At 41.0% G+C, this 13970-nt stretch overlaps 1 long non-coding RNA gene across 1 annotated transcript in view; it reads right to left on the bottom strand.

The window, feature by feature from the left end:
- The window catches only part of LOC122552208 (uncharacterized), a 66674-nt gene extending 58503 nt beyond the window's left edge, over window positions 1-8171 (bottom strand). Inside the window, exon 1 of the long non-coding RNA XR_015757738.1 lies at window positions 7093-8171. This is a non-coding gene — a long non-coding RNA (uncharacterized LOC122552208). The remainder of the gene's footprint in view (window positions 1-7092) is intronic.
- Window positions 8172-13970: the final 5799 nt, after the last annotated feature.

Raw genomic sequence — 13970 nt, 5'->3', positions numbered from 1 at the left:
CGGAAAGACCACTCACTCCGCGACTCCCTTGTCAGGTCCACACCCCCCACCAACACAACCTCCACTCCCGGCACCTTCCCCTGCAAGCGCAAGAAATGCAAAACTTGCGCCCACACCTCCCCCCTTACTTCCCTCCAAGGCCCGAAGGGATCCTTCCATATTCATCACAAATTCACTTGCACCTCCACACACATCATTTACTGCATCCGCTGCACCCGATGTGGCCTCCTCTACATTGGGGAGACAGGCCGCCTACTTGTGGAACGTTTCAGAGAATACCTCTGGGACACCCGTACCAACCAACCCAACCACCCCATGGCTGAACACTTTATCTCCCCCTCCCACTCCACCAAGGATATGCAGGTCCTTGGCCTCCTCCATCATCAGACCATGGCAACACGACGCCTGGAGGAAGAGCGCCTCATCTTTCGCCTAGGAACCCTCCAACCACAAGGGATGAATGCAGATTTCTCCAGCTTCCTCATTTCCCCTCCACCCACCTTATCTCAGTCCCAACCCTCAAACTCAGCACCGCCTTCTTGACCTTCAATCTTCTTCCCGACCTCTCCGCCCCCACCCCCTCTCCGGCCTATCACCTTCACCTCAACCTCCTTTCACAACGCCCCTCCCACAAGTCCCTCCTCCCTACCTTTTATCTTAGCCTGCTTGGCACACCTTCCTCATTCCTGAAGAAGGGCTTATGCCCGAAACGTCGATTCTCCTGCTGCCTGACCTGCTGCACTTTTCCAGCAACACATTTTTCAGTGTATAAGTCCTGCTAAGATTTGGTTTCCTAAAATGCAGCACCTCGCATGTATCTGAATGAAACTCCATCTGCCACTTCTCAGCCCATTGGCCCATCTGATCAAGATCCCGTTATAATCCGAGGTAACTTTTTTCACTGTCCTCTACACCTCCAATTTTGGTGTCATCTGCAAACTTACTAACTATACTTCTTATGCTCACATCCAAATCATTTTTATAAATGACGAAAAGTTTTGGACCCAGCACCGATCCTTGTGGCACTCCACTGGTCACAGGCCTCCAGTCTGAAAAACAACTCTTCACCACCACCCTCTTTCTTCTACCTTGGAGTCAGTTCTGTATCCAAATGGCTAGTTCTCCCTGTATTCAAGAACAAAGAGCAAAGAAAATTTACAGTTCAGGAACAGGCCCTTCGGCCCTCCAAGCCTGAGCCGATCCAAATCTACTCTCTAAACCTGTTGGTCAATTCCTAAGCATCTGTATCCCTCTGCACCTCATCTACTCATGCATCTGTCCAGAGGCCTCTTAAATGAATCTACCGTGCCTACCTCTACCACCTCTGCTGGCAACTCGTTCCAGACACCTACCACCCTCTGTGTAAAGTACTGCCGCATGTATCCCTTTTAAACTTTTCACCTCTCACCTTGAAAGCGTGACCTCTGGTTATGGAATCCTTCACCTTGGGAAAAAGTTTATTTCTATCTACCCTGTCTATACCCTTCATGATTTTTTAGACCTCAATCAGGTCCCCCCTCAATCTCCTTTTTTTGAATGAAAACAAACCTAACCTACTCAACCTCTCTTCATAGCTAGCACCTTCCATACCAGGCAACATCCTCATAAACCTCTGCACCCGCTCCAAAGTGTCCACATCCTTTTGTTAATGTGGCGACCAGAACTGTACACAGTATTCTAAATGCGGCCGAACCAATAGCTTGTACAATTTTAACATGACCTGCCAGCTCTTATACTCAATACCCCGTCTGATGAACGCAAACATACCATATGCCTTCTTGACCACTCTATCCGCCTGTGCAACAACCTTCAGGGTACAATGGACCTGCACTCCCAGTTCTCTCTGCCCATCAAATTTTCCCAAGGCTCTTCCTTTTACAGTATAATTCGCTCTAGAATTAGACTTGCCTAAATGCATCGCCTCACATTTGTCTGGATTGAACTCCATTTGCCACTTTTGCGCCCAGTTCTCCAGTCTATCTATTCTCCTGTATTCTTTGACAGTCCCTTATGCTTTCTGCTACTCCACCAATCTTTGTGTCATCTGCAAACTTCCTGATCATACCAACAGTGCCCTCTTCCAGATCATTTATGTATATCACAAACGGTAGTGGCCTCAGCACTGATCCCTATGGAACACCACGGGTCACCTTTCTCCATTTTGAGAAACTCCCTTCAACTATTACTCTCTGTCTCCTGTTGCTCAACCAGTTCTTTATCCACCTAGCTAGAGCATCCTGCATACCTTGTGACTTCACTTTCCCTATTAGTTTACCATGGGGAACTTATCAAATGCCTTACTAAAGTCCATGTATATGATATCAACAGCCTTTCCTTCATCTAATAACTTGGTCAATTCCTCAAAGAACTCTATTAACTTGGTAAGGCACAATCTCCCCCACACAAAACCATGTTGCCTATCACTGATAAGCCCATTCTTTTCTAAATATAAATAGATCCTATCCCTCAGTACCTTCTCCAGCAACGTTCCCACCACTGACGTCAGCCTCACTGGTCTGTAGTTACCCGGAATATCCCTACTACCCTTCTTGAACAGGCAGACAACATGAGCAAACGTCCAGTCCTCCGGAACCTCACCTGTGTTTAAGGATGCCACAAAGATATCAGTCAGGGCCCCAGCTATTTCTTTTATCACTTCCCTCAGCAAGCTGGGATAGATCCCATCCGGTCCTGGGGATTTGTCCACCTTAATAACCTCTAGTCTACCCAACACATCTTCCCAGTTTTGTCAACGTGATCCAGACTAATCAAACCTCTATCTCTAATCTCAACATTCATCATGTTCGTCTCCCCCGTGAACACTGATGCAAAGTAATCATTCAGAATCTCACCCATTCTCTCAGGTTTGACACACAGCCTTCCTTCATTGCCCTTTAGTGGACCAATCCTTTCTCAAGTTATCTTCTTGCTTCTTATATAAGAATAAAATACTTTGGGATTCTCCTTAATTCTGCTCGCTAAAGCTATTTCATGACCCCTCTTAGTCCTCTTGATTCCTCATTTAAGACTGGTCCTACTCTTCTGATATTCCTCCATGGCCCATTCTGTTCTTAGCTGCGTGGACCTAATGTACGCTTCCCTTTTCCTCTTGGCTAGTCGTACGATTTCTCCTGTCATCCACAGTTCACAAATCTTGCCTTTCCTATCCTTTGCCTTCAATGGGACATGCCTAACCTGCACTATCTTTAACCTATTTTGAAAGTGTCCCACATATCAAATGTGGACTTCCCTTCAAATAGCTGTGTCCAATCCACATTTCCCAGCTTCTGCCTAATTCCATAAGATCTAACCTTGCTAACCAGTCTCCCATGGAGAACCTTGTCGAATGCCTTACCGATGTCCATATAGTTCGCATCGACCGCTCTGCCCTTGTCAATCGTCTTTGTTATTTCTTCAAAAAACTCAAAGAAATCAATCATGATTTCCCACACACAAAGCCATGTTGACTATCCCTAATCAGTCCTTGCCTTTCCAAATACATATACATCCTGTCCCTTCGGATTCCCTCCAACAACTTGCCCACCACCGACATCAGGCTCACTGCTCTATAGTTCCCTGGCTTGTCCTTACCACTTTTCTTACATAGTGGCACCATGTTAGCCAACTTCCAGTCTTCAGCACCCCACCTGTGACTATCGATGATACAAATATCTCAGCAAAGGGCCCAGCAATTACTTCCCTAGTCCCCCACAGAGTTCTAGGGAACACCTGATCAGGTCCTGGGGATTTATCCACTTTTATGCCTTTAAAGACATCCAACACTTCCTCCTCTGTAATATGGACATCTTTCAAGCTGTCACCATCTATTTCCCTACTTTCTATATCTTCCACGTCCTTTTCCACAGTAAATACTGATGCAAAGTATTTGTTTATTATCTCCTCCATCTCCTGCGGTTCCACACATAGGCTGCCTTGCTGATCTTTGAGGGGCTCTATTCTCTACCTAGTTACCCTTTTATCCTTAATGTATTTGTAAAAACCCTTTGGATTCTTCTTACCTCTATTTGCCAAAGCTATCTCAAGTCCTCTTTTTGCCCTCCTGATTGCTGTCTTAAGTATACTCCTACTGCCTTTATACTCTTCTAAGGATTCACTCAATCTATCCTGTCTAGACCTGACATATGCTTCCTTCTTTTTCTTAACAAAACCCTCAATTTCTTTAGTCATCTAGCATTCCCTATACCTACCAGCCTTCCCTTTCACCCTGACAGGAACATACTTTCTCTGGACTCACATTATCTCATTTCTGAAGGCTTCCCATTTTCCAGCCGTCCTTTTACCTGCGAACATCTTCCCCAAATCAGCTTCTGAAAGTTCTTGCCTAATACCATCAAAATTAGCTTTTCTCCAATTTAGAACTTCAACTTTTAGATCTGGTCTATCCTTTTCTATTACTATTTTAAATCTAATGGAATTATGGTCGCTGGCCCCAAAATGCTCCCCCACTGACACCTCAGTCACCTGCCCTGCCTTATTTCTCAAGAGTAGGTCAAGTTTTGCAACTTCTCTACTGAATCAGAAATTTTTCTTGTACACACTTAACAAATTCCTCTCCGTCTAAACCCTTAACAGTATGGTAGTCTCAGTCTATGTTTGGAAAGTTAAAACATCCTACTATAACCACCCTATTATTCTTACAGATAACTGAGATCTCCTTACAAATTTGTTTCTCAATTTCCCTCTGACTATTAGGGGGTCTATAATACAATCTCAATAAGGTGATCACCCCTTTCTTATTTCTCATTTCCACCCAAATAACTTCCCTGTATGTATTTCTGAGAATATCCTCCCTCAGTACAGCTGTTACGCTAGCCCTTATCAAGTATCCTGAATGAATTCCCCTTCTTCCAATTGGGCATACTGAAGTAAAGCTTAATACCCTGACTTGCATAAGATCAGCTGGCATACTGCCAAATGAGAATTAAACTCTAATGTGACATAATTGTATAGCACAGGAAGGCAGTCTACAAGTCAATCAAAGCACTTCAGCTTACTTTAACATTTAGTATACTATAATCCTATCTATGTTATATCCAGCTTCCTTACAGTTTTAATCTAACCTATATATATGTTTGAATTGGTTGCATCACACCCCAAAGAACTGATCCTTACCAGGCCAATTAAATTGCCCCTAGTTAATTTACATGGAGCAATTAAACCAGCCTGTGCACTGAAACAATATTGAAATTTCGTACATTAATGGACAGGGAAAATTAGCTCTCAAGTGACATAAAAACTTTCCACTCCAAGTGTAAGTAATAGAGTCAAATATTGAAAGTATTTGCTTTTTTAATGTCATTGTTTTATGTGCATATTTTGTCAAACATATTGTAGTTTCGTTGTTTTACTAATCACAATAGGCGCCAATCAAAGTGGGAATGAAATTAATGGGTCAGGACTTTCGATAGTGGCTAAGTAACCCATGTGAAGGGTAAAACCTCTTTCATCTTAAAGAGCAATGCTCAAAGAGAGACTTTTGTACATCATCATCATATGGTGCAATAGCGTGATAAGATTTTTGAATCTAGTTTTCTGTTAATGCACAACATAACAAAGAGGCTTGTCATGCCAAGTCATACAAGGCTATGGACCAAATGTTGCAAAATGATATTTTCTGTACTGTAGATCACTACAAATTTGGCTTTCATAGAATAAAGAGAAAATATGTTTTAAAAACTCTACAACAAGGAGTGTAGAAGTGATTTGCTAGGTTTCTTTTCAAATTAGTGGAAGATGAAAACACAGAAAGTAATAAATCAAGTCTCTTTTGCAAATCTGGAAATCAGAATATATGATATCAAATGGCATGATAGGGACCCTTTGCTATGAAACCACCCGAATTTCCCATGGAAGCATAATTGGCAAGCTGTACAGCCCGTTGTTCAACCTATTTTGCCAATGGCAATCTTGCACTGAACTTTCATTCTTATTAACATATAGATGTACATACCTCTGTGGGACCTAATGGAAATGAATGTAAACAACAGGCCCCAAAGGAAACATAGATCTCACACCATTTATTCCTTCTTTAAATATGAAATTAACATTTGAAACTATCTCACCACCATTCATGCACATTCCACAGCATTTATAAAAATTGCAATTACAGATGTTTTCCGATTTTTAATGTGCTTTGTATTAATGCCATAAAAATAACTTAAGGAAATAGGAGTCACAATATTGGTCTCAGTGAGATTAAATTTAAAAATCAGTTTATGTGGAACATTTGAAATAGGAATTTGTTTCTTCTTGGACCTAAAATTTCAATGCATTTTGAACCAGTATAATTACATGGTATTCATACAAACTGCACTTTATTGTGGGACTGAGCCATTGTACTGAGTCAGGTCTGAACACATGACTTGATAAATGGATCATAAAACTTGAAATATTCAGATGTAGGAAATACGTAACAGATGCCCTAATTTCCTCAGTCTTTTATGCTGGAAATTGGTTTTGTACCCCATTAAAGTGCATGTTTGGAAAAACAACACCTTGATTTGAGGATCTATTCTTCAAGATCATGTAAATCCTGAGTTACCACATAGCAGTTGGTTTTAAAGGTGCTTATCTATGAATCAGCTTACAAATTGCTGCTGTTTGCAAAACCTCTGGCTCAAAGCTTTGCAGAAATCCAAGAGTGTCAGCATGACCTGAATAAACAAAACAATGACTTCAAGCTATGTCTTCAGAGTCAAACCGTTACATTATTTACCTCTCCAATTAAAAAAAAGTACCCAGACTATTTATAGACAACGATATTTGGTTCTAACTGTCCTGTACCAATATGATTCTGCCTTATATTATGACACAGGGTAAACCCCCTCTGTTAATTTTAAACCAGCAGCACGGAAAGATTTATCTTTTGCAGTAATCTGTGAAAATTCGAGAGGCCAAGAATGAGTTAAAGCAAAGAGTAACAACTTTATTTCTTAAAGTGTACAGAGAATAATTGACTAACAACTATTTACAACTCCTTCATCTAACCTTTTACTTTCCCTTCTAAACTACTTGTCCGATAAAACTCCCGAGTAAAATTTACCAAAAAAAATTACAAATTTCAAAACCAACCAGCTGTCAAATCTTCTCTTTGTATCTTCCTCTGTAGGTTTGCTCTCCAGGGTGGTGTTGATGATTTTTTTCTCTCTCTGTGCAAACTCCTTCTCTGGACAGGTGTCTCTCAGAGGGGCTCATGCCCGAAACGTCGAATCTCCTGCTCCTTGGATGCTGCCTGACCTGCTGCGCTTTTCCAGCAACACATTTTCAGCTCTCTCAGAGAGTCCTTACTAGCAGCCTACATCTGTTGGTCTTTTGACAGTTCTCAGACAGGCAGGTGCAAGCACTTCTATCGGTGCATCTCTGTATAGTTAGAAAATACATCATTGGTCAAGGATTTTTTCCCAGGACGAAATCCTTCCTACCGTCATCTCAACTAGCACTCCATTCTACGACTGTCAGAGCTGATCATGACCTCCTCCATTCTTTTATAAGAGGTCAAAGAGCAAAAATAATAAAATAAATAAACTTTCAGAAGCAAAGTGATGTATATTTGAAAGTGATTTTTAAAATGCAGGTCTATAGGAATAGAGCAGGGGCATACTTCTAATTGGACAAATCTTTCAGAGATCAGGTGTAGACACAATAGAGAAAATAGCTTCTGTTTGTGCTCTATCATTGTACAATTCTATAGCAAGCTACATCCATTGATAGAAGAAAGAAACAGTTTCATCTAATCAGCATCTGAATTTGAATTTAATCACCATCTTGCTCCGAGCAGGAAGCCGGCCTGAGTGGGTGTAGAACACTAAGTGGTGTGACCAGAGAGGGATGGTGACTAGACAGCATGCTACAATCCACAGGGTTAGCACTCAGTAAACATCGGGCACCCACTATTTCCCGAATTGTACCAGATGTTGAAGTTGTTTTTAAAGTACACACTGTACCTGACTCTCACATCAAGGTAGAGTAAGAGAAAGAACAAACCAATAATTATTTATTAAAAGTAATTAAACTATATGTACAGGTAAACAGATATAAACTGTTGGTATTTAACACTATTAATTAATCCCCTTATAAACTCCTCTTACACTCAATTAGACAGAAAAACAAACTGGGAAAATAGGTTCATAGCAGATGTAGACAGATTGGAAAGTTACTTCAGTGGTTTTTTGCTTCCTGATTCCGACGATGAGATGATTCTTTGTGGCCAGATGGTGTTCAGGTGTCTTCCTTTAGCTGCTTCCACTGATTTGTCAAAAATACAGAGTGACTTGTTCGTTTGGAAAATGTCTGTGATTTATCAATTCAAAAGGCACATCTTACAACAACTGCTGCAGGAAAAATGACTGGTTTCCTGCAAGTTTTTGCTGGAAGAGATCAGGCAGCTTTTTGGCTGGGAGAAGATCCGCATACGTTGGTTTTCCTCTCTCTCTTCAATCTCTGTAATTTATTTCCAGCTCCAAGCAGTTTAGCCACTCAAGAACCAATTTGCTGCTAAGCAAAGTAACCTCTTCATTGTTAACTGTCACTAGTCCATAGATCAATCAACATCTGGTTGCCTACAAGTGCCCCAACAGTTAATAGCCTCCACTCCAGATCATCTACAATCTGAACTTCAATTACTGTTTGTTCAAAGTGTTGCTTGTAATGCCTGCCATAGGTTTCAGTTTTATATGATTAAAAACTGCAGCTATTTTTTTAAACACTGGTTTTTAAAACAGTTTTCTCTAATTTCAGTCCCAATATTTTTTAATGCAAAGTAAAATGTCACAGTTCTTACAGCAGGGTGGTATCCAAGTAGGTCGTGACCCAGAGCAGGAATAAAGCACCAAATGGCTTGGTAACTAAATGGTGGACTAAGCAGGCCATGGAGCATTGGATATAATCATGTTACAAGCCATCTCTGGCATATGCTTTTGGGTGCAGAAAGCATCAACTTTTGATTCCAGACACACATTGATGGTGTCAGCAGAGTAGATCTTCGGTCCTTGAAGTACCTGACAAGATAAGAGAAAGCTAATGTAATGCAATAAGAAAAGGAACAACGCAGAGGCAAGAAACAGAAAACTGATCGGACAGGAAAGACAAATGCTTCAAGCTGGGAACTCCTGGAAGGAAACTGGCAATGAATAAAATACTAACACAAAGCAGGTACTGGGGATGCTGGGGAGACAAAACATGAACACAGGACCAGGAATAAATCATTTGGTCTTTCAAGCCTTTTTCACCATTCAATAACATCATGACTGATCTGATTACATCTTATCTCCACTTGTCTCTCTGCACCTCATAACTCTTGACCTGTTTGACTAACTATTTTCTAATGCAGTCTTGAGTTAGTTTATAGTCCTAGCCTCTACTGCCTGCTGAGGAAGAGAATTCCACACTCTAACAACCCCTTTGGGGTTAATTATTTTCCTCACCTTTGTCTCAGCAGGTCTTATCCTCTTCAGCTTTACTGATACCCCTTAGATTTAGTCTCCGATCACAAGGGAACTCAACTTCCCCGATCAACTGTTCTCACGATTTTCCATATTTCAATGAGATCACCTAACATTCTTTGAAACTTGAATAGAGAGGGGACCAAACTGTTCAATATTTCTTCACAAAATAAGCCTTCATCCCAGGAATGGGTCACGTAAACCTTTGAACTGCTTGTAATGTAATAATATTTTGTTTCAAATAAGGAAACCAAAACTGTACTCAATACTCCAGGTGATGTACTAATGCCGATACAGTTGTAGTAAAACTTACCTACTTCTATGTTCAATTCCTATTACAATAAACACCAATATTCTATTTATCTTCCTAATCACTTGCTGTATCTGCATACTAACTTTTTTGTGATTCTTGTACTGGGTCAGGCACATACCTCTGTCCCACCAAGTTCTGTAGTATCTTTGTATATTTAAATAGTATGTTGATTTTTCATCCTTCCCGCCAAAGGTGTGATTAAGATTTCACACATGATACCCCATCTGTCAAATTTCTGCCTCCTCATCTTACATATATTCCTTTGCAAAGTCTGTATCTCTTGACAACTTGTTTTCCCACTTGTCTTGGTGTCATTCACTATGACACACTCAGTCCTCTAAACAAGTCATTGATTATAAACATCAAATAGTTGAATCTCTGGCAATGAGACACAGCTATCTGCTGCCATTTAGATTTCTGCCACTATTTTCTCTTTGGCAGAGATTCACATGGCCTGCTCAGTGTAATGTGATCGAGTTTTTAAAAAGCCCATGGTCTAATAAGAAGAGGCTGTTGTCTTTGCACAAGATGTAATTTGGTACAGGACAGCAACTCTAGTCATGTCCCACTGATCTGATAAAGATTGTTAGAGACTATGACAACGGCAGTAGATTTTACTCCTTTGAGATCCTAAGCTGCTTTCTACCCAAGTCCATATGACAGTGATTACAGGAGTTAGTGCAAAAGGCACTGCTCAGCATTAACTCTTTCAGACCTTTACACCCTGAGAGAATACTGTTGGTGAAACATCACCATCTCTGCAAAGGTGGCCTGCAGTCATGCCCATGGGTTGTGTGGAATGGAGCATACAATGCTGGAACCCAACCACAGAACTCATAGGGGTGGCTTCTTAATTGGCTAAGGAGATCACTTTCATTGTCCCACTATACTTATTTCTTGGTTTCTGGATTTTATCATTGAAATCAAACCCCACTTGTAAAATTCAACTCAAAAATACAGCATTTGAATTCTTTCTTATTTCAGCTTTATTGAGCATCCAAACAAAATTTTAATCAGCCATGTTATTGCTCGCTTCCAAACTATTCAAGTAATATGTTTGACCACCCGAAAGCAACTAACAGATTTATTCAATTTTTAAACACTTTAAAATCCAGATTACAAGTTTAAAGTATGATATGAAAATCTATTTAGAGGAGTATACAATCCTTTTTCATCAGTTGAAGAGAGCCGAAGCAAATCAAATTAGACTAACAAGCCTTTTTCTCATGATGGAGCAGACACAATGAAACTATGAATGATAATGAGAGAAAAAGAACTGATAATATCAGGCACATGACATTGTTATCTTGCACAGGATGGAAATGTTATGTGGTTCTAGCTCCAATGTTCTGAAAGAGACAGGCACCTTTCTGATCATTTTCTACTTGGCTAAGCAACCTAAATGTGGAGTGCAAAGATTAAAGAAAAAGAACTATGATAACTAATCAACAGTAGTTTTGCTTTAATTGGACTTGTTTTCCAACAGATTATGGAATGTGTCAAAGAATATGGGCTACCGGGTGATAATCATTTGGTTGGCTATTTTTTTTTATCATTTTAGTTAATTATCACATTCTGAGTTAAAATGTATCACTTTCTTCAAATGAGCATAAAAATATAGAAACAGAGCTAAGTTATCCTACAGAGGTGACTATTCCTCAATTCAATTATCGAGTCATAGAGTCATAGAGATGTACAGCATGGAAACAGACTCTTCAGTCCAACCCGTCCATGCCGACCAGATATCCCAACCCAATCTAGTCCCACCTGCCAGCACCTGGCCCATATCCCTCCAAACCCTTCCTATTCATATACCCATCCAAATGCCTCTTAAATGTTGCAATTGTACCAGCCTCCACCACTTTCCCTGGCAACTCATTCCATACCCATAATACCCTCTGTGTGAAAAAGTTGCCCCTTAGGTCTCTTTTATATCTTTCCGCTCTCACCCTAAACCTATGCCCTCTAGTTCTGGACTCTCTGATCCCAAGGAAAAGACTTTGCCTATTTACCCTATCCATGCCCCTCATAATTTTGTAAACATCTATGAGGTCACCCCTCAGCCTCCGACGTTCCAGGGAAAACAGCCCCAGCCTGTTCAGCCTCTCCCTATAGCTCAAATCCCCCCAATCCTGGCAACATCCTTGTAAATCTTTTCTGAACCTGTCAAGTTTCACAATATCTTTCCGATAGGAAGGAGACCAGAATTGCACGCAATATTCCAACAGTGGCCGAACCAATGTCCTGTGCAGCTGCAACATGACCTCCCAACTCCTGTACTCAATACTCTGACCAATGAAGGAAAGCATACCAAACGCCTTCTTCACTATCCTATCTACCTGCGACTCCACTTTCAAGGAGCAATGAACCTGCACTCCAAGGTCTCTTTGTTCAGCAACACTCCCGAGGACCTTACCATGAAATGTATAAGTCCTGCTAAAAATTTCTTTCCCAAAATGCAGAACCTCGCATTTACCTGAGTTAAACTCCATCTACCACTTCTAAGCCCATTGGTTCATCTGGTCAAGATCTTGTTGTAATCTGAGGTAACCCTCTTCGCTGTCCACTACACCTCCAATTTTGGTGTCATCTGCAAACTTACTAACTGTACCTCTTGTGCTCGCATCCAAATCATTTACGTAAATGACAGAAACTAGAGGACCCAGAACCGATCCTTGTGGCACTCCACTGGTCACAGGCCTCCAGTCTGAAAAACAACCCTCCACCACCAGGTCTTCTACCTTTGAGTCAGTTCTGTATCCAAGTGGCTAGTTCTCCCTGTATTCCATGAGAACTAACCTTGCTAATCAGTCTCCCATGGGGAACCTTGTCGAACGGCTTACTGAAGTCCAGATAGATCACATCTACTGCTCTGCTCTCATCAATCCTCTTTGTTACTTCTTCAAAAAACTCAATCAAGTTTGTGAGACATGATTTCCCATGCACAAAGCCATGTTGTCTATCTCTAATCAGTCCTTGCCTTTCCAAATACATATACATCCTGTCCCTCAGGATTCCCTCCAACAACTTGCCCACCACCGACATCAGGCTCACTGCTCTATAGTTCCCTGGCTTGTTCTTACCACCTTTCTTAAACAATAGCATCTTCCAGTCTTCTGGCACCTCACCTGTGACTATGGATGATACAAATATCTCAGCAAGAGGCCCAGCAATCACTTCTCTAGCTTCCCACAGAGTTCTCGGGTACACCTGATCAGGTCCTCGGAATTTATCTACCCATTTCAAGACATCCAGCACCACCTTCTCTGTAATCTGGATATTTTGCAAGATGTTACCTTCTATTTCCCTATAGTCTATACCTTACATATCCTTTTCCACAGTAAATACTGATGCAAAATACTCATTTAGTATCTCCCCCATTTTCTGCGGCTCCACACAAAGGCTGCCTTGCTGATCTTTGAGGGGTCTATTCTCTTCCTAGGTACCATTTTGTCCTTAATGTATTTGTAAAAACCCTTTAGATTCTCCTTAATTCTATTTGCCAAAGCTATCTCATGTCCCCCTTTTGCCCTCCTGATTTCTCTCTTAAGTATACTCCTACTGCCTTTATGCTCTTTTTAGGATTCACTCGATCTATCCTGTCTATACCTGACATATGCTTCCTTCTTTTTCTTAACCAAACCCTCAATTTCTTTCATCATCCAGCATTCCCTATACCTACCAGCCTTCCCTTTTACCCTAACAGGAATATACTTTCTCTGGACTCATGTTATCTCATTTCTGAAGGCTTCCCATTTTCTAGCCCTCCCTTTACCTGCGAACATCTGCCCTAAATCAGCTTCTGAAAGCTCTTGCCTAATATCGTCAAAATTAGCCTTTCTCCAATTTAGAATGTCAACTTTTAAATCTGGTCTATCCTTTTCCATCACTATTTTATAACTAATAAAATTATGGTAGCTGGCCCCAAAGTGCTCCCCCACTGACACCTCAGTCACCTGCCCTGCCTTATTTCCCAAGAGTTGGTCAAGTTTTGCACATTCTCTAGTAGGTACATCCACATACTGAATCAGAAAATTTTCTTGTGCATACTTAACAAATTCCTCTCCAGCTAAACCTTTAACACTATGGCAGTCCCTGTCTATATTTGGAAAGTTAAAATCCCCCACCATAACCATCCTATTATTCTTACAGATAGCTGAGATCTCCTTACAAATTTGTTTCTCAATTTCCCTCTG

Source organism: Chiloscyllium plagiosum, unplaced genomic scaffold, assembly GCF_037043375.1.
Source record: "Chiloscyllium plagiosum isolate Xiang-an unplaced genomic scaffold, Cpla_swu_hap1 HiC_scaffold_1, whole genome shotgun sequence".
NCBI lineage: Eukaryota > Metazoa > Chordata > Chondrichthyes > Orectolobiformes > Hemiscylliidae > Chiloscyllium > Chiloscyllium plagiosum.
The sequence above is the reverse complement of the archived record's forward strand: the minus strand, read 5'-3'. Positions and strand labels throughout refer to the sequence as shown.